Consider the following 20,870-nt stretch of genomic DNA (forward strand, 5'->3'; position numbering starts at 1 on the left):
TCTCTTCTAGAGGTCATGTGAAAAGTAGCTCCCGAGTCAAATAACCAGACATCAACAAATGTCTTTCTTCCTTCATTTGCTACCACTGCCTCACTAACCAAAGCAGTCCCATCATCTGAAGTGCTTGCAATATTTTCTTGAGGATTTGAGTTATTTAAACTCCGACAATCCTTCTTCAGGTGACCTTTCTTGCCACAATTGTAGCATGTATAGGACTTCTTCTTTTTAGACTTCGGTTTACCATGATTGTGACTTCCACTTGGGCCACGTTCCGTTGATCTCCCTCCTGACACCACCAAGGCCTCCATTTGTCGTGAACCGGCCTGTTTGTCCTCCTTGTTATTGCGCCTATTTTATTCTTCTAGAATAGCAGCCGCAACTTCATCATAGACTAGATACTCCGAGAGAACATTATTGGTTAAGTTAATAATGAGTTGATCATACGAGTCAGGTAGACTTTGAAGTAAAAGTTCAGCACGTTCTTTTGGCTCTATATTGCAACTTAATGAAGCGAGTTGAGAAAATAGAGTATTCAAAGAATTAATGTGCTCATTAACTGAAGTAGATTCATTCATGCGTAGCGAATAAAGTTTCCTCTTAAGGAATATCTTGTTGTGGAGTGATTTGGTCTCGTACAATTTTACGAGGTGATCCCAAATCTCTTTCGCCGTCTTCTTTTCTTCAATGCTAGACAAAACGCCATCTGCTAGTGCCAGATGAAGATTTGCGACAGCCTGGCCCTCCATCTCTTCCCATTTTTCATCAGTGACTTCGGCGGAACGTCCACTGATGGCCGCCAAACACTTATCCTTTCTCAGGATAGCTTTCATCTTTAGTTTCCATAACGAGAAGTTACTCCCGTTGAACTTTTCAATTTCAAATTTCGTAGACATTGCTATAATTACAATCTTCTTTTCGACAATACTATTTTTCGAGAAATAGTACCCACGAAAATTTTATCTTATCGAGTGAAAATAATCTTACTTATTTTCTGATGTGGACGATCCACTCCCGTGGCAACCACAGAGCATACGATAAGGGCAGATTAATGCACACTAGATATTAGACCTTAGCTCTAGATACCACTTGTTGAGAAAAGCGACACCGAATTATAACAAATCGCTAGTAATACTCGAAATAATGACAATAAAGGAACACCAAGATTTAACGTGGAAAACCCTAATAGGGTAAAAACTACGGGCAAGGAAAGAAACGTTTCACTAATAAGAAAAATAGGAATTACACTTTCTCTCTAATTACAAGGATAAGTATCAATCTTTATATCTCTTATAATTAGGAGATTAATACTCACAACTCTCTATTTATCTACTAGAATACAAGATTGAAGAATGAATATGGAATGTATAAATGAGCTTACATGTTGCTCTATTTATACTAATTCAATATGGCTAAATGGTAAATATTTAGTAGACAATTTGGTAGGTATAGTATGCCAAATTTTACCAAGTCTTATATCACAATATACATACATGTGTGTTTTTGACTATAGAACTCACCAACCAAGACCACCATATTTGACAGACTATTGTAAGGACACCAAGAAAATGAGAAGTCATGTCATTCAACTCATATGCTTAAACTATTGTTCTTATTTTTACTATTATACTTCTACGTTTTTTCTAAATTAGTTAACATAGTTTGACTTCAAATAGGTGAGCTGATGACTATGTATCTGAAAACTAGATCAAACATAAGCGGATTTAAGAAACTGTGAGGAACCATGGAACACAAGGACGATAAAACTAAAATGGCACTCGACATGTGATTTGCTGGGATGAAATTTCACCGTATATTATATAGCATGCATCACGCAAGTTTTAGAAAAGGCTTGTATGATTTCAACGATAAGATGATTTGGTAAAATAAATCGAACACATCATACTCAAGGTAATTTTTGTATAAATGGTAAATTCGGTTAATATTAGCAGATCATCTAATGGCTTAACTTAAACAAACCCTTTCTAAAACCTGTATGATGCATGTTATATACTATATGATAAAATTTTAGCCCATCAAACCGCGGGTCGAGTGCTATCTTAGTCTCATCGACCTCATGTTCCACAGTTCCTCCCATTTTTCTAAACTTATATTTTATCTACCATTCAGGTGCATAGTTAGCAGCTCACCTATGTGAAGTTAATCATGTTAACCATATAAATAAAAGTATAAAAAATAAGAAGTTAAGTTTAGCTGTACGAGTTAATAATGTGACTGCCACACCCTTAGCATCCCTCGGATTAGCCACCAAGTAGAAACCAAAACTGAAGTCCCGTCCCCAACATGTAAAATGCTCTTCCCAGAAGCATAATCTCCGTAAACTTTCGCACCGGTGAATAAGGTCTCTCTTTTGAACATGTGCATGTTGAAAAAGGTTAAGCCCGTTTAGTATATTACAACAAAACAAAAATTATTAACACTTCTTCACTTGAAACTCTATATATTCTTGAGTTACTTTTTATCTTATGCTGTAAGTGCTGCAACTTCTCACTGTCTCACGCGTATTTCCCCGTTTTACGTCAACAATTTTAATGTGTTTCAAAAGTGATCGGTTAAAAGCTTCTGCTTTAGGTTAAAATCAAAAAAGAAAACATTAAATGAACATAATGTTCCGAATATGAAGTCGTTCAAACACCGGAAACCTTTTACGAAAACGAACTTTATAAGATTATGAAAACCAAATGAGATTATTCATAAACGAATTGGCTCGAATACTGACAAGGGTTTCAAACCTGAATGAGACTAACGGTCACAGAAATGTTTGACCATAAGGATTTTAGTTCCAAGTCTGATAAATAATTCCACTCCACATAAGAATTTGGAAATTTAAAGTATAATATGTAATACCGTACATTTCAAATTATATTAGACATCTCGCACTTGCAAATTTGACCAAAATTACCTAATATCATGCGGAATCTACATATTTTGATATCATACTTCGGTTTTCCAAACTCACATTTTTAACATATCACAAATTTTGCCTTCTAACTTAAATATTCAATAAGAAAGAGAAATACACAAAGAAACAGTTGTTGGTGCCAGTATAAATCTCAATATGTCTAGTATAAATCTCAATAGAGATCAAAGTATGTCCTACAGACCTCAAATCCTCCTAAGGATGACAAACAGAAAGGTGTTAGTTACAACGAGTGTGCGCCTCCTCTTATGCATGAATATCTTAAGATGCCTAGTGAGAATTGTAAGGATGATATATTGTTGAACATCAATATGGTGAGTCAAAGGAGACACCAGTTGACCTTAAGGATAAGAGTGAGACAGTAGAGGTTAAGAAACCTGTAGAGAGTGTCTATGAAACAGAGTCAGATACTGATATTGACACTGAGAAAGATAGTAAACCTTTTCAACCGGTGACAAAACTCATTACCATCTTGAAAAATCCCGAGAATGTTCGTAGGTGTAGTGACTCTAAGAAACCTAAGTCGAAATCTGCTAAGAGGTCTAGGAAACCAAGAAGAAATTACACACAGCAAGCTCCACTTAAGTTCCAAAAGGGACCTAGTGTGGCACAAGAGGATATTTTTGCTCCCATGTGTGGACTACCACCGATAGGTGAGAGTGCCGAGACTAGAAGTGTGCCTAAGTTTGTTGACAAAGTTCTTACTAATGATGAGACAGCTGAGGAGATTGTGTCAAAACCTGTTGATAGACCTGAGTCAAAACCAAGAAGAGCTACTAAATTCAAGTCCTTTAGGTTTAAATTGAATTCAAAGGTTAAGTCCGATCTCAATCCAATGACTAAACCTGTTACTTCTCCTAAGAAAAAGGAACTAGATTATCAAATTATTCCTAGTGTGCCCTTAAAGACTCCAAATCTCAAAAGTGCGTACATCCCACCACATAGACGAAAGGTTAATCAGAAACATGTTTTCAAAGAGAGAAGGACTCACCGTCCTAGAAAGTTTGTAGATCGTAGGACTTGTTTTGATTGTAGAGGCTATGGACATGTTGCTTGGAAATTTCCGAACCATTTGCGTACACCACATAGGAATATTGCTCTGATACTACTTTGTTGGAACTATTCGGATCTTGGGAATGATGTTCTAGCGAATCGTTGACTTTCGGGTGTCGATTTAGTCGAACCGGATCGTATAGATCGGATTAGATCAACGCCTAGCGTCGTTATTCGACTTGGGTGGGTTTTTGGATCTGTTGTTGATGGAGAGAAAACAACCAGGAGACCTAAATGGGTTATTAACCCTATATTGTGAAGCTGAAACTCTTTATATACTAAACTGGGCTTTAGTCGGGCCCACATTCCTTCGGTTGATACGAACTTGGGACTTTTATGTACCAACATACTCCCCCTAGGACCTAGTTCGATCAACATTCCTTCTTTACTCGGATTTGTACACCAGCAAACTCCATTAAGGATCATCATACTTCCCCTCGGATGTTGCGTTACTTTCAGTTTCACGAGATTTCTCTTTAATGCACCAACATACTCTCCCTAGGACCTAGTTCGATCAACATTACTTCTTTTCTCGGATTTATACGCCAACAAACTCCCTTGAGGATTAACATACTCCCCCTCAGATGTAGATAACTAAATCTTTCAAATAGTTCTCTGATTGAAACATCTGCTATCTCAGACTTAGATAACGTAGGAATCCTTTAAAAGTTATTCAATTCTTGATCCATGATTCTTTTGTAGTAATGTGGTGTGGTGCATCATCTTTATTTACAATTCGAATAAGCATAAATACACAATTGTTTTAATATTGCGATTTTCTCAATGCTATAATACAAAGCATGAACAAATAAAATAAAATAATACAACTGTACATGATAATGCACCACTGTCTTTGACTTTTGTTGTATCTTCACTGAAAACCAATCTTCTGATGTTGAAATCTGTAACCCGATGATGTTGCATATTCAAATCATTCTATGTCTGTGATACAAGATTGCACTTTTTAACCCGCATAGAGAGAACACCCCCATTTGGATACCCGACATGTATGATGTAGACTTTCGGTCTAAGCATTAAAGGTAAATAGAAACAAGTATGCATCATCGACAAAGTATGCTCACCTTGGGGACTCACAAAGTTATCATTTGCTACCGAGTATAAATCGTAGTAGGGGAGACCTCAACCGTCTGTTGAGTTTCTGAACAACCATTTCTCAGTACATATTCAGTGATAAGTAGGTGACTACCCTCAACCGCTGTAAACCTTTCCATGATTCCCTCATCATGGTATTTACGCGTTGTTAGTGTGATCATCTCTATCTATAATTAGGTCAGTAAAGTCTAGCAATATATTATCAATCATTCGGTACTACTTGTTTTTCACCAGTTACATGTCAGTTCAGTATTGCAATCACTTCCCCACAGATAGAATAAGTAACTCATTTTCAGGATTTTCCAATTTTTATGTATTTTCTATTTTTTAACTTTTTATTTGATTTTCTAGTTTTATAATTTTTATGGCTTTTCTATTTTCTCTGTACAAGAGCATAAAAACTAACTAAAAACACAAATGAGCATGCAACATTATCAGAAAACAATTATATATCATGCAAACGAAAATTAACATGCAAATGAACTACAAACTACTTATGCGAAACTACACATATTATACAAGCAGTTTTAAGGCATTCACAACTCAGTCTCCTTCCTCTGTGTTAGGAACCTCGATTTCAGGAATCACGTCTTTCAAAAGTTTAATACCTATTTCTTTTAACAAGTAATCAAAGCGTGGTTTATCAAAAAGTTTTAGTGAAGAGATCACCCCGTTGAGTTGTAGTGTCTATCTGCACTACATCTATTAACTTCTTCTCATAGCAATCCCTAATGAAATGGTATTTAATCCCTATATGTTTCATTTTAGAATGATTAACGGGATTTTTAGTGACAGCTATAGCAGCAGTATTATCAACATAAATAAGAGTGTTAGAAATATGCAAACCGTAGTCACGTAGTTGCTGTTGGATCCAGATAACCTGTCATGTACAGTTAGCCGTGTAACGACCCGACAAAATCGCCATTGACGGCACCGTTAACTTAGGTCCTGTTACGTGGTCATAGTCCCTATATGAGACGCGTTTGACCAAAATTATGTCGCATTCATTTGAAACGTAAAAGACTTACAAAGTTTAGTTTACCAAACGGTTCGACAACAAGTTTAATTTTACAAAAGTTGTAAAGTATAAATGAAATAACTTGTGACATAATTAGTTTAAAATCACGGTTGCTGTAAATAGCATAAGTATGTATGTATGCTTGACTCCAAGCAAGTAATCAGAGTGTATGCATGTATGCTCGACCCCAAGCAAGTATGAGTGTACGCGGAAGCATGTATCAAATAGCCATTCATGAACCTGAGAAACGCATAGAAAACTGTCAACGAAAAACGTTGGTGAAATCATAGGTGTGTTAATAAACGTTGTTTTTGAACCACAAGATTTAATATTTCCATAAAATTGATCATCCAAATAGTTTGCATTCCAAAATAAGTTCGCGAGCACCCAATTATCAAGGCTTAACTTTCCTTCCATAGAACCCCATCACAATAGTGTTAGAACATACACTGTTTCTCGAAAATATATTTCATCCAATAACGGTAGCGAACCGTCCGAATGAGGGTTTGTCAAACCCGTATGGTCATACAACATAAGTTCTCGCTTACACCCGACAAGTGTAACTAATGATAATCGAATTGAGGATTTTTGTTCAAACTCGTTGTGGAATGTTTGTTTCATCGAACTTGTGTTCAAAACATAAAAGTAAGTAGTACAAGATGTAACAAGGTATATGTTTCTCAGCCCACGATTTAAAAGTATAAAAGTTGTTGAAAAGGTGGGACTATGATCTCAACTCGAGTGCACAAGTAATAAATGTACTTCACAAAGTAAACGTGTGCATGAAAGTTGTTTAGCCTTGACCTAAACAAGTAAGTTATATCAATACCGGGTAAGACACAAACAAGGTCGGTCGAAATGTGTTCAATTAGTCCTATGGCTCGTTACGACTCGATTAATATAGCATGTGAATCACGTTGCCAAGTTTCATGCAAGAATCAAGTATAAAAGCATGTTAGAACGATTGCATAAACATTTGGTTAAGCTTGACTAAAAGTCAAACTTGGTCAAAGTCAAAGTCAACGAAAAAGTCAACACGTTCGGGTCGGGTCCCGAACTATTTTACTAAGCTTAGAAATCATATATGAGCATGTTGGCCAAGTTTCATGTCAATCGGGGGTGCGTAGCATAGCTAGAATTAAACAAAAATGGACTTTTTTGGGCAGTCTGCCTCAGATGCGCCGCATCCAAGGCAGATGCGCCGCATCTGTGTCTGGTTCAGCAATTCTGGGCAGTTTTAAACACTTAAACGATTTCAACTTCAAACAACCATAACTTATGAACCGTAAACATTCAAAACACGTATCTTATATCGTTGGAAAGGTATTTTGACGAGGAATACAACTAAACACATTTCATCAAACAAAAACATCATTTACAAAAACAAAAACCTCGTCGAATGATCGTTAAACGTTCAAAATCAAAGTTTCAAGTTCATAAAATGCGTTTCTTGACTCGGGAATCCAATCTACACATACGATATGCCGTTTCGAAGGTAATTAAACATACCATATGATTAAACACTTACTAACAACATTTCATAGCATTCAATGCATCAAAAGTTCATTTCAAAGTTCATCAAACCCTAACCAAAATCATGAATTCAACCATGTTGCAAATGAAGCTTTTCTAGATCAACCTACACATCAAAATGAAGCTAATGATGCTAGTAATACATTTAATACATGAACTTTAACATTTAAACAACATTTAATCACCCAAAACTCAAAATTAAGCACACCCGTTTCAAATGTTCATGCTAGTTACTCAAAACAACAAATCGAGCAAACTAAACACATATTCATGTTAGACTTGAGCCATAGACACTACCTAACACCATTTCAAGTCAAAAACACGAATTAGAGAAATCTAGAGTTTTGGAAATTTTACCCAAACGAGATGAAATTGGTACCAAAATGAAGAGGATGATGAGAGGATCACGAATATGTAATTTGTTTTGTTGTAAGCCTCCTAGATCGAATTTAGATGATGATTATTTGAAGATGTTAAAAAGTGTTCTTGGTGACTAGAGAAAAAAGAGGATGAGGAGGTGAAAATGGAATGAATGGTGGAAAGAGTGGGTTGACTAGTTGACCTAGTCAACTAGTTTGCCCACTTGGCAACTTCGGTCCCTCAAGTTTAAAAGCTGGTGCGTGAATTAACCGAACGAATATTTTAAAAATGCTAGAGTAAACGAGAGATGTTTGAATCAAATAATGGAAATATTAAGAACGTTAGTTAACGAAAGATGCGAATTTAGATAACGAAAGATATTATCTAAAAAAAAACGGTGTTAAAATAAATTTAACGGAAAAATGCGAGATGTTACATTACTTACACCTTAAAAGAAATTTCGTCCCGAAATTTAGTTGGAAGTAGTAGTCGTTGTTTCTTCCTCTAGATCTTGCGTTGCCAATTCTATGAATAAGTTAAGGTTCTCCCTTGGGCATTACAACGAACTTGACAATCGGGATTTTACGTTGTTTCAGAGTTTGGTTTCACGATTCATAATTTCAACCGGTCGTCCTATGAAGTGGAGTTTGTCATAGATAGGAAGTTCATCAAAAGGATAACAAGTTCTTGTTCGCAAGACACGTCTTTAAGTTTGATACACAGAATGTAGGATGAACGGAGACTCAAATGGGTCGAAAAATCTAAAAGGCTAGCAACGGGTCCAAAACGCCCCAAGATTTTAAAAGGATCAAAACATCGCGGATTTAGCTTTCTACGTTTCCCGAAATGGATTACACCTTTTCAAGGTGCGACATTTAACGTTACGCGGTTACCCACTTGGAATTCAAAATGTTTACATCTAACATCGGCATGGTGGTGACTACGGGCCGTCTTGAGCCTTTCTTGGATTTGAACAATTTCTCGGTTGTTTCATGAATGAGTTCGGGTCCGGTGGTTTGATTATTATTTACTTCGGTTCAACGATTAAGAAAACGACAATTGCGGCTATATGAGTTCTCGAAAGGTGTGACATTAATACTCGGGTGATAACTATCGTGATAAGAGAATTCGGTTAAAGGAAATTACTTTTCTCAAGTAAATTTGAAGTCGATAACACAAACTCGTATTATGGTTTCCAAGGTTTGAATCGTATGTTGCTTGGTCCTTCGGGTTGTGGTTGATGTGTTGTACTCATGTCTAAACGTAGTCCCGAGGCTTTTTGTAAGGCACCCCGAATTTTAGAAGTGAATCGAGCATCTCGATCCGAAATGAAGTACATTTCTTTTAAGATACATTTGAACAAGCTTGTTAGGACCTGAAAACGTTCATTAGGACTATTCTCCCTCGTGGTGAATACTAGTATAATGTGAAGAGTTTCTCTCTCCATTGAGAATTTAGATAAAAGATTTCCTTATACTGAAGTACGAGTGTAATGCGAGAGAAGTTTCCGCCTCGATGTGAGCATATCAAGCATGTTGTAGTTCGTCGATAAAACTGTGCGAAAACGAGATAGTATACACTGTAACATACGTTTGGAGTTGAAAGAATTTTCCATTGATGTGATAAAACCGACCTTTAAATTTTACAACTAAACTAGCTTAATAAATATTATCACACTACGGGCAACTGGTCCCGATCGTGCAGTAATAGATACTGGCAAGTCATGTTCGTTCTACAGGGAGAAGCGTATTCAAGAATTTAACGACAATTAATTATACTAGAAAATGGGTTTTAATGGGTTTTTTGGTTTTGGATATAATTAACTAAAATAATAATAAAAATTACAATAAATAAAAATATAAGAAAGCGTATTTACTTAGATTTCGTCCCCCTCGTTGATATGAATCATAGACAATTCATAATCAATTTACTATGGATTGTTGTTAAGTCCGATTACAATATTATATAGTATATATTCATGATAACCTCTCGATTTCATAAAGTCTTGATTTACTAAGATTCAACTTAACTTTCGCTAATCTCGTCTTAACAAAGCAAACTATACCCGATCATTCGAATTGTGATTCAACCTAGTTTTAGCTTTCATTAAAACCTAAACTAAAATGGTTTCCCTTCTTATAATTTCATAACTATATAAATCTTAATACCACCAAATCACCAAATCCGTATTCTTATATTTTTGTTAGGAATATAATCCTACGTTTTGTCTAGATCACAAATAGTGTTGAAGCATATTTTATGTATCACTAATTTAACTTTCTCTAAACGATTCAATAAACTATGTGATGAGGATTAAGTATTAATTTTACATAATAATGGATCTTTTGATTGAACACAATATCTAAAATTGATCTAAATAACATTTGTAATTATTCTAAAATGTTTACTTTATATATTTTTCTTTCGAATTTATATAAAATCTTAACTAATTAAAACCACCGAATCCTATTTCTAAATTAGTGTTAATAATTTATCCATAAGTTCGTCTAAACCGCTTTTAGTATTAAAGCTTAATTTATATAAATAGAAATAACCTTCGCTATTTATATAAAACAAATTAAGTAATAAGGATTAAATATCTAATTATATAACAATGGTTCTTTTAGCTAGGCACAATGTTAAAAATACTCAAGTTACATTTTAATGTTCTAAATGATAACAATCCATAATCGATGGGTTCTACATCTAAGCAAACACAGGAGTAAACTAGCTAATCATAATAATATTACGGAAGTAAAATTACAAACAATATAACAAACATGATAACATTAAATAACAATAATAATGGTTCTAAAAATAATAATAAAAATGATACTTATACTAATTACTGAAAATAATAATAACAATAACAATAATAATGATAATAACAATGATGAAAATTAAATAGAACAACTTACAATAAAGGCTCCAATTTATTGATTGCAAATGGTAAGAAATGGAAATGACAGTACCCGTGCACACGAACAATAATACCCGTACAATATTGAAACTATCCTAATTGAGTTTGAAATTAAAAATAGTACAAAATGAAAATAAATGATACGGAGTAAGAATTAAATTTGGACAGTAATGAGACTCTTTTTTTTTTTGTTGAGTAATATCCTACTCCTACTACTATTTTAACTACCTCACTAGCTACTGGTTGCTACGGAGTATATATCTCCTTATTATATCATGTAGAGATTAGAAGTAGTAGGTAGGCTTGCTGAACTGGTTCTGGTGCATATTTGCTGTAAAGGCTGCAAAAGAAACATTATAATATATCAAAAGAACCGTCCCACGTTGCTTTGAATCTAGATCTGGCCAAAAAATTACGCGTTTCGCGTAGATAGGTACGCGTTTCGCGTAAGGTATCTTCATGAAAGGTGTAGATTTTTGAGTTACGAAAGTCTGGACACCTGATTCGCCTTTTTTCGAGTCAGTATGATTTAGTTATGATTTTTTTCGTACATGCGCGCAGATTTCGTAATTTCGATCGTTTTAACTTGTAGTCTTGAGGCGCGGTGTTGTAGTCTTTTGCTGCTCATTAGAAATCTTTATTTTATCTTCATTTTGATCTTTATATCATTAAAAATCCATAATAGCATTTCATTCGACGCTTTGGACATTTTAACCAATTACAAACCGAAAACTACTCGAATACACATAAAAATCATAACATTTTGGATTGATATTGCGACGAAGTATATTTATATTTATAGCAATATCAGCCATTCATTTGGAAGCATAAATATGGTTCGACAATAATCGAAGATGTGTCCCGGGTATGGTTGTTATCAATACTCTATCAGTTTTCGGATGTTCAAACAAGAAAAATGAAGTCATGTACATGGCACATGGTGGTGATTAGGTTGATCGAGTCCAATCACCATCACGTGTCATTAGAACTTTGGTATGACTTACCGTAATATAACCACGTTGATCGAGTGTCGTTATATTACGCTAACTCATACCTCCATTCCCACATCACTCCATAGATTCAAGTTCGTGTAATCGTGAAGATCTAAAATGAACAAAGTGTAACGATGTCTCAAACATGACTCGTATTGGATTGAAAGAATTTGTGCAACTCTAAAGAAGCGTTCCCCGAGGGAAGTGTATAAATGATTGTTCACGTCAATGCGGTTCAAGTCAAATAATAATGTATTCCGTTACGAGAAGTGTAACGAATCATGATAACGAATAGTACGCAACCGTAGTGATAAATAGTGATGACGATACTCTAGGTGAGTAGTGGTGGTAATAACAAGAAGTGGTAGATAGTAAGGAACACCGGTACGACACCGATAGTAAGTTGAAACGGTGGCGAATAACAATCTGGGAGACAGAGTTCCCGAACAAGTGTGACTAAGGAAGTCGTCATCATCCTTACGCGTATGAATCTTGAATTTACGTGTGTTACCAGAAAGTGGTAGAGTACAGGATCGTATGATGAAAGTTTGGTACCATTATGGAGTTCACCTAAGAAAGATTCAAGTATATATGCACAAGTAGTCAAGTAAGTGCTATCTATAGCAAATGCAAGTCAGAATGCAATGATTAACTATCCGGTTGTAGTCTAGATTCACTAATGCGTCCTAACGACTCTGTCAGACACACTAATGCATATCCTAGTTCCCTACAACCAACGCTCTAATACCATCTGTAACGACCCGACAAAATCGCCATTGACGGCACCGTTAACTTAGGTCCCGTTGCGTGGTCATAGTCCCTATATGAGATGCGTTTAACCAAAATTATGTCGCATTCATTTGATACGTACAAGACTTACAAAGTTTAGTTTACCAAACGGTTAAACAACAAGTTTAAGTTTACAAAAGTTATAAAGTATAAATGAAATAACTTGCGACATAATAAGTTTAAAATCACGGTTGCTGTAAATAGCGTAAGCATGTATGTATGCTTGACTCCAAGCAAGTAATCAGAGTGTATGCATGTATGCTCGACCCCAAGCAAGTATGAGTGTACGCGGAAGCATGTATCAAATAGCCATTGATGTGGTAGCGGAGTGGTATAAAATACTATTAAATTTTTGCAGGAAATACTATTAAATACGATACAATTTTACACAAGATATTTATTTATTTATAGAATGGATATACTTAAACCTTGCTACAACACTTATAGGCAGTGTACCTAATCGTACAGTAGTGTAGTTTTTAGTAAGTCCGGTTCGTTCCACAGGGAATCTTTTTTAAACAAAGCTCAACGCTATATTAGTTTACTTTTATAAAAATACAAACATATATATAAGTAATATTATTATTATAAAGGGGGGTTTTTACCGTTTAATGACCGGTTTGTCGATTTTAAAACTTTAGTCGCAGTTAAAACCAAATGTAAAATAATAAATAAATACAAGACTTAATTTTAAGCGTAAAGTAAATAACGATAATGAAATTGCGAATAATAAAAGTGCGATAAAATAAACTTGCGATAATTAAAAAGGATGATAATTAAAAGTGCAATTAAATAACAATAAATAAAAGTGCAATAATTAGAAGTGCAATTAAATATAAAATAAAGGAAATTAAATATGAAATAAAAGAATTATGCTTATTTAAACTTCCGTAATCATGATGTTTGACGTGTTGATTTTAGTTTTATGCCCATGGGTTAATTGTCCTTTGTCCTGGATTATTTAATATGTCCATACCGATTTTTCCATAATAGTCCATCAGTCATAAATGTAAAGAGCGAAAGCCTTCGTCAAATTATTCTTATTCCCGAAGTCAAATATTCCAACTAATTGGGGATTCGAATTGTAACAAGGTTTTAATACTTTGTTTAATGAATACACCAGGTTATCGACTGCGTGTAAACCAAGGTTTTATTACTTTGTTAACAATTACACCAATTACCCTTGAATGTAATTCACCCCTGTTTCAACAAGTTTATTAACTATTAATCCAATTCCGTATCCGGTAAAATGAATAATTATTGGTATTTATAGATATCCCGCCCACTGTACCCAGTCAAGCGTATGTGGTTATATATAAATACGTCAAATTATAAGTTTGTATATTAAATTAACAAGGTATTGTTTAGTTAATATAAAACCCATTAATAGCCCATAGTCTAATTTCCACAAGTGTCGTTCTTTTGTCCAAACCCCAATCATGGTACAAAGCCCAATTACCCAATTTTAGTAATTAGCCCAACATCATGATTATTTCGGATTAAATAAGCATAATAATAACTTAGCTACGAGACATTAATATAAAAAGGTTGAACATAACTTACAATGATTAAAAATAGCGTAGCGTTACACGGACAGAATTTTGACTTACACCCTTACAACATTTGCTAACATACCCTTATTATTAGAATTATAATTAAAATTAAAATATAAATTATATATATATATATATTTTACGTATGAGGAGAAGAAGAAAAAAGATGATTAAAATGATCAGAATTCGGTTGGCTTTATAGGCAGTTTTTAATTTTGGGGCTCTGCGACTCGCGGCATTTTTGCCTTCAAACTCCGCGAGTCGCGGAGATTGAAATTACAGCTCACAACTTTGGAGTCTTTCTCTGCCGACGGTTTTTATTTATAAATATAATATATATATAATTAATTTAATTAATTATATATTATATTATATTTATATACATAGTTAACTTGTCATTTTTAGTCCGTTGCGTCGAGCGTTGAGAGTTGACTCTGGTCCCGGTTCCGGATTTTCGAACGTCCTTCTGTACAATTTTATATTTTGTACTTTGCGTTTTGAATCTTGTACTCTTGTAATTTCGAGACGTTTCTTATCAATAATTGGAACCTCTTTGATTGTCTTTTGTACTTTTGAGCTTTTTGGTCGTTTGCGTCTTCAATTCGTCGAATCTGTCTTTTGTCTTCACCTTTTATTATTTAAACGAATATTACTTGTAAATAGAACAATTGCAACTAAAAGCTTGTCTTTCTTGAGGAATAATACTATGAAATATATGTTCGTTTTTAGCATTATCAAATATTCCCACACTTGAGCATTGCTTGTCCTCAAGCAATATCGTCTTGAAATACTAGAATCACTTCTTTATTCTTCACACTTTGTACATCAGTGATTTCTATACGGCGGTATAAACAATGGTAGTAACGATATGGTTTACAGTCCCACATGACTATAAAAATTTAGATCCATTAAGGAAATTGGATCTTTATGAAAACATTTGATCTTTTGAAAATTAAATCTAGTTTTTACCCTAGATAAGTTTTCCGGAATAACCCTTTACCGGTGTTTGCAAAATATTTTTGTGGGTTTGGTGGGTTTCAGATTTGAAAATTTTAGCTCAAAACTTATGGTTTTGTGTCACCCACTTGTTAACCTTGTATTTGGAAAACAACACGTCCAGTTCACTTGTCCCGTATATTACCTTTCGGTAAACTACCGTCCGGTTGTAAAGGAAAGCGTTGAACAAGCAACTGTTAAGGCAATGTCCCCTGACATGCTTTTAATTATGGTCTATAACGTGTCGGACACAATTACTATCCTTGGTAGGAGCAATAGTAAAGCTCACCCTTATGATTTTTCGGTATGGCACAAGGTCCTGTCTTTGACCACTATGCAACCACCGTTCTTACGGTTGACACCCGATTTAGTTCAGGTGACCTAATGAATTCCAGGTGAATTCCTAGGATTTTACGTTCAATGGTAATGAACGCATTGAAAATAGGGTTTTCAGAAAACAAATCGGTTTGTAATTTTGATCAAAATATTTTCTCGTTCAAGCTCGAGTTTAGATATCATTGAATTCCATGAGTTTGTAATTCTCAATCTTTAAGGTCAATCTCAAGGATTGAGTAATATCAGGCTTAAAAGCTGATTTTTGATCTTTTAAGGAGATTATCCTTTCTGGGGATCTGATTCATTAGTCTTATCCAGCTAATTTGTATGGTGCTCCCCCATTGTACAAGATAAATCCTTTTCATGGTTAGGATAAATCTGACCACTTGGCGACCCTGTTTAATGCTGAGGTCCGTGGATTTCCTGCTGATTTTAGTGATGACTTTTCTAGATTTTTCGTCAACCTACAGCTGGTCTGGACGACAACTTCATGACCTAAATCAAGAAGCGCGTGTCTTTTTCGGAAGACTTTACTTCCTTTTAATGATGGAATTGATTCATCTGGTAGATCCATCTTTTCTTTTCTTTCATCGGGTAAAACAGTTTAGTTTAGTCCAAAGCAAAAGTATTTTCAGTTATTTGTTACAGATATATGTGACATATGTTTAAGATAACTTGGTAAATTTTCCCACACTTGGCTTTTATTTTCCTTTTTATCGTCCTCTATTCCATTTTAAATAAATTTTAACATTTTAGTTTGTTTCTCAATTTATGTCCTTTCTGAGGTAACAATAATTTCGGTGTTAAAACCTAGTTTTATCGTTCATAAATATGTATAAACATGATTTTGAGTTCATTTAATTGAAAATTTTGAAAAATTTTACTAGAATTGGGTAGTCAGTATATAAGACTAGGGCTGTTCTTTATTATCAGAGAGCACTAGATTCTAATACAACTACTGCTTTACTAGTATTTTTAATGGTAACCAAGTGTATAAAGTAAAAAAATTTTAAAATCCGAAAGAATTTAACCCCTTCCCACACTTAAGATCTTGCAATGCCCTCATTTGCAAGAAATCAGTAACAATTTAAATTATTGAGGGTGATTAGTGTGAAAATGATTAAATTTTTACCAAAGTTTCCAAATATATTGGCGTTTGTTTGCTGAATGATAAATGGTGCACATCATTTGTTCATTCCGTCTTGTTGTTATTTCACATATATTTTGCATCTTGTCGTCAAAATTAGTTGCTTTTGCTGAACTTAATGCCAGTCTTTGAAAATGCGTTGTTTTACCCTGTTGTGTACATAAGATAAACTGCAAACATATATACATATTTTTGAAGTTTGGTATATTACCCCACATTTAAAAATTATTAAAATCTAAGAATAAAAGTTAGATAATTATAAAAATGATTACAATATTAACAAAAGTATTAAACGTATCAATAATTACAAATTACAAAAAAAAAAATAAGTATACTAGGGATGATACTGGTACCAATAGGGGTTCCAGGCATAACCATAGGTGCTATAGAATGCTTCGGCAGGGTTATACGTAAGATATGGTGGCTGCATCTCTATAGACCAGGGAGGGAAGATGGGTTTCGGTGTAGGAATATAGTTTCTACCTATATGTTGGCAATGAGCTATGATTTGGTTCTGATGAACTTGCCAATCTTCAAATGCTCTCTGTCTAGCATTTTCGTATTCCTGAGAAGCTATAAACCTTTGCATTTCTTGCATCTCATTCCCCCCTCCTACATTACCTTGCTGTTGGTTTCTCTCCACCTGTGGATGTCTACCATGGTATTGTACTGCGGCGTTATTTCACCTCTTCAAAACTTTCGCACCATGGTATACATTTAAACCTATAGTATCGCGGGGTTCCGGTTCTTCTACTAATAATCCCCCCCGACTTATATCCACACCGAGATATTCACCAATCAAAGTAATAAAAATACCACCTCCTATTATGCTATGCGGTCTCATCCCCCGAACCATAGCTGATAAATAATAACCCACACAATACGGTATACTTACAGCGCTTTGTGGGTCTCGAATACACATATGGTAAAACAAATCCTGTTCATTTACTTTTTCCTTGTTCTTACCCCTTTGTGTAATCGAATTAGCTAAAAACCTATGAATCACTCTTAATTCGGCTCTATCTATATCCAAATAAGAGTAATTTCCCCCTTTGAAACGGTGATGGCTTGTCATTTGACTCCACACACCGTGTGTATCAAAATTTTCATCTATCTTTCTACCGTTTAGTATCAACCCTCTACAATCGGCAGATGCTAACTCCTCAGGCGTATATATACGTAAAGCCTGAGCCATGTCTAGTAAAGACATGTGGCGCATCGAACCGCCTAACAAAAATCTAATAAAAGAACGATCGGTTAAACTAGCTACCCGATCATTCAACTCTATACTACATAACAATTCTTCACACCATACTTTATATACAGGTCTACGCATGGTGAATAAACGTACCCAGTCATTAAAAGAAGAATTACCATACCTCTGTACAAGTAATTCCCTAATTGGCCCGGCCAATTCTACAGCTTCTAAGGGTCCCCATTCTATGACCCTTGGTACCTCAACAACCTTAGAATGAAGAGTATGCAAACCCCTTTGATATTTTGGATAATCTATCCAAAGTCTGTCAAATCTCAGGTTCGGGTGCAACTCTTCCAAGTGCATGTCAGAAAAGGTCATGACTGGATGAGGTATATCCTGCTTGTAGTAGTTATCCACCTCCTGTTGTTCCGCATTCTCAGCAGGAGCATTGCGGGCTTGTGATGAAGATTCACCCCTTTCAGTCTGCAAAACACATCAAACACAATTTTTGTGCATCCAAATATGCATTAGTGTCAGCAAAATCATCAATCAAAATAATTACAATGATATGATCAATTTATATCAAACTTAAGCTTATTTTCATATTTTCATCAAATCTACACTTTTTCAAATAAGCTTATACGAAAATGTTCTCCAACTTCATAAGCATTCAACTCAAATAACATGTCAAAATAATCATTACTAGCAATTAAACAAGTTTCAAATGGCATTGTCTTTCAAAAATCAAGTTCATGAATTTTAGACTTGAAAAAGTCCACTTTAATTCTCAAAATCATGTTTAGGCTCAAAGTTTGGATCATTTAACTACCTAGACATGTTACACTACTTAATTTAGCAACAATTCATGATAAAAATCGGCCATAACCTGTTTATATCAAAAAGCCCCAAATTTGCTCAAGAACACAAACCCTAGATTATTCAAAATTTGAAGTTTAAGGCTTCTAATCATGTTAAACAGCATCAATCTAGGTTATACAAGCATAATACATAAACAATTTAAGCCTAATTACACTAAAAAGCATCAAAATCAAATTAGGGAAAAAATTACTCAAGAACACCAAATTTCGGATTAAATGGTGTTTAGGTGTAGAAATTTACCGTTTTTCTTGAGTAATTCCTAGATAGCATCCTTCTCAACATGATTTTAGTAAAAGATTTGGTGATTAACGGTTAAAAATTGTGATTTTGGGGGTGTTTTTGGTGTATTTTCGCGCAGTATTTCGGGTTTATTTTGCAGGTTTGGTTTTGTGGTGTGTGGACTGATTAATTCGATCAGTTCATATTTTTTTTCTGGATTTCGGTCATCCCACGACTCGCGGTGAATAACCCTTCAAACTCCGAGAGTCGCGGAGTTTGATATATATATATATATATATATATTTTTATAATCATTAACTTATAAAACAATTAAGTACTTAATTTTAAAATTTTGTTTCCCTTGTTATTTAGGACGAGGTCATTTCGGATCGATGTCCTAGTCCGTCCCTCGACAAAATTTTAAAATTTGTCTTTTTGTAGCGATTGTTTTACAAGCTAAGATTTTTGGGGTTTTTTAATGTTTTTGGCATACTTTAATTCAATGAGATTAAAAATAATGATAATAAAAGTTCTCGTCCCTTCCTCGGGTAAAGCAATTTCGGTTCAAAGACCCAGTCTTCAACTTACGACGAATTTTAAAAATCATATTTTTAACTTAATGAGATAAAGTAAATTTTTTTGTTTTTAAATTCACACAACTTAAATATAAAATTCAAAATTAATATTAAAAATTCACACCAAACTTAAAATTTGAAATGCATAAAATTAAAATTTCATATTTTAAAAATTAAAAATTCACACGAAACTTAATTTTAAAAATTCATATTATAAATTCACACCAAACTTATATTAATTTTTCAAATATTTACAATTTTAAATATATTGTTTTTACAAAGTTTACAATATTAATTTAAGATTTAAATATTAATTTTAAAAACATGGTAAAAATAAAATTAAAAATCTTTTTGGCTTTTTATCCCACTTTAATCAATCAAATACTATCAAAAATATGCGCCCCTCTTTTCGGTAAAGTAATTTCGGTTCCAAGACCTAATTTAACTCATGACGAATTTTTGAAATATTTTGGGTTGATTGATTAAAGATATTTATACCTTAAGAATAAACGTTAAATTTCGCAGTGATGTAATAAATTTTTGAATGATATCAATAATTTCGGTCGCCAAACCTAATTTTATTCAATACCAATTTAATACTTTTTAGCGAACAAATTAGCGTTTATTATCAAAAGGTTAAAAATAAAAAAAATAAAAACTGTACAGACATACCTGTGAGATAGATTTCTTAGTTATATGATCTATCCCATTCATAAGATAGTCGGTTTAATTGGTTTTCCATAGCTACATAGGCGTAACCTCGAGCATTCAGTGTCTTTTCTTCTAAACATATGAACGGTCCGTCTCTGCATAAAGTAACAAATTCGGTATTTGAATAGGTTTGATTATTTGAACATTTACCTCCATGTGACCATTTTCCGCATTTGTGACATCTTTCTAGGTGTCGTGCTCTTCTTTTCGCTGCGGATTTTGATTTTCCTTTACCAAATTGTAACTTATTATCTTCGCATCTGGATTCTTTTCTAACTCCGTCCATTCTTTCTCTGATTACTGATACTATTTCACTTGGTAGTATGTCATTATTACGTTTAGTGATCAAAGCGTGTAGCATTAGACCATGGTTTAGTTCACAGGCAGTCTTCATTTCGTAAAAACCTAAAAAAAATAAAAATTCAGAATGGGGGGAGAAGACTAGTTCTTTAGGGTCTGCTAGGGAAAGACCATTCGGGTTCCATTTTCGAGAACTACATGAAAACAGACAATCTAACTCTAACAGAAATACATAAACCC

Source organism: Rutidosis leptorrhynchoides, chromosome 4 (genome assembly GCF_046630445.1).
Source record: "Rutidosis leptorrhynchoides isolate AG116_Rl617_1_P2 chromosome 4, CSIRO_AGI_Rlap_v1, whole genome shotgun sequence".
In the NCBI taxonomy this organism is placed as follows: domain Eukaryota; kingdom Viridiplantae; phylum Streptophyta; class Magnoliopsida; order Asterales; family Asteraceae; genus Rutidosis; species Rutidosis leptorrhynchoides.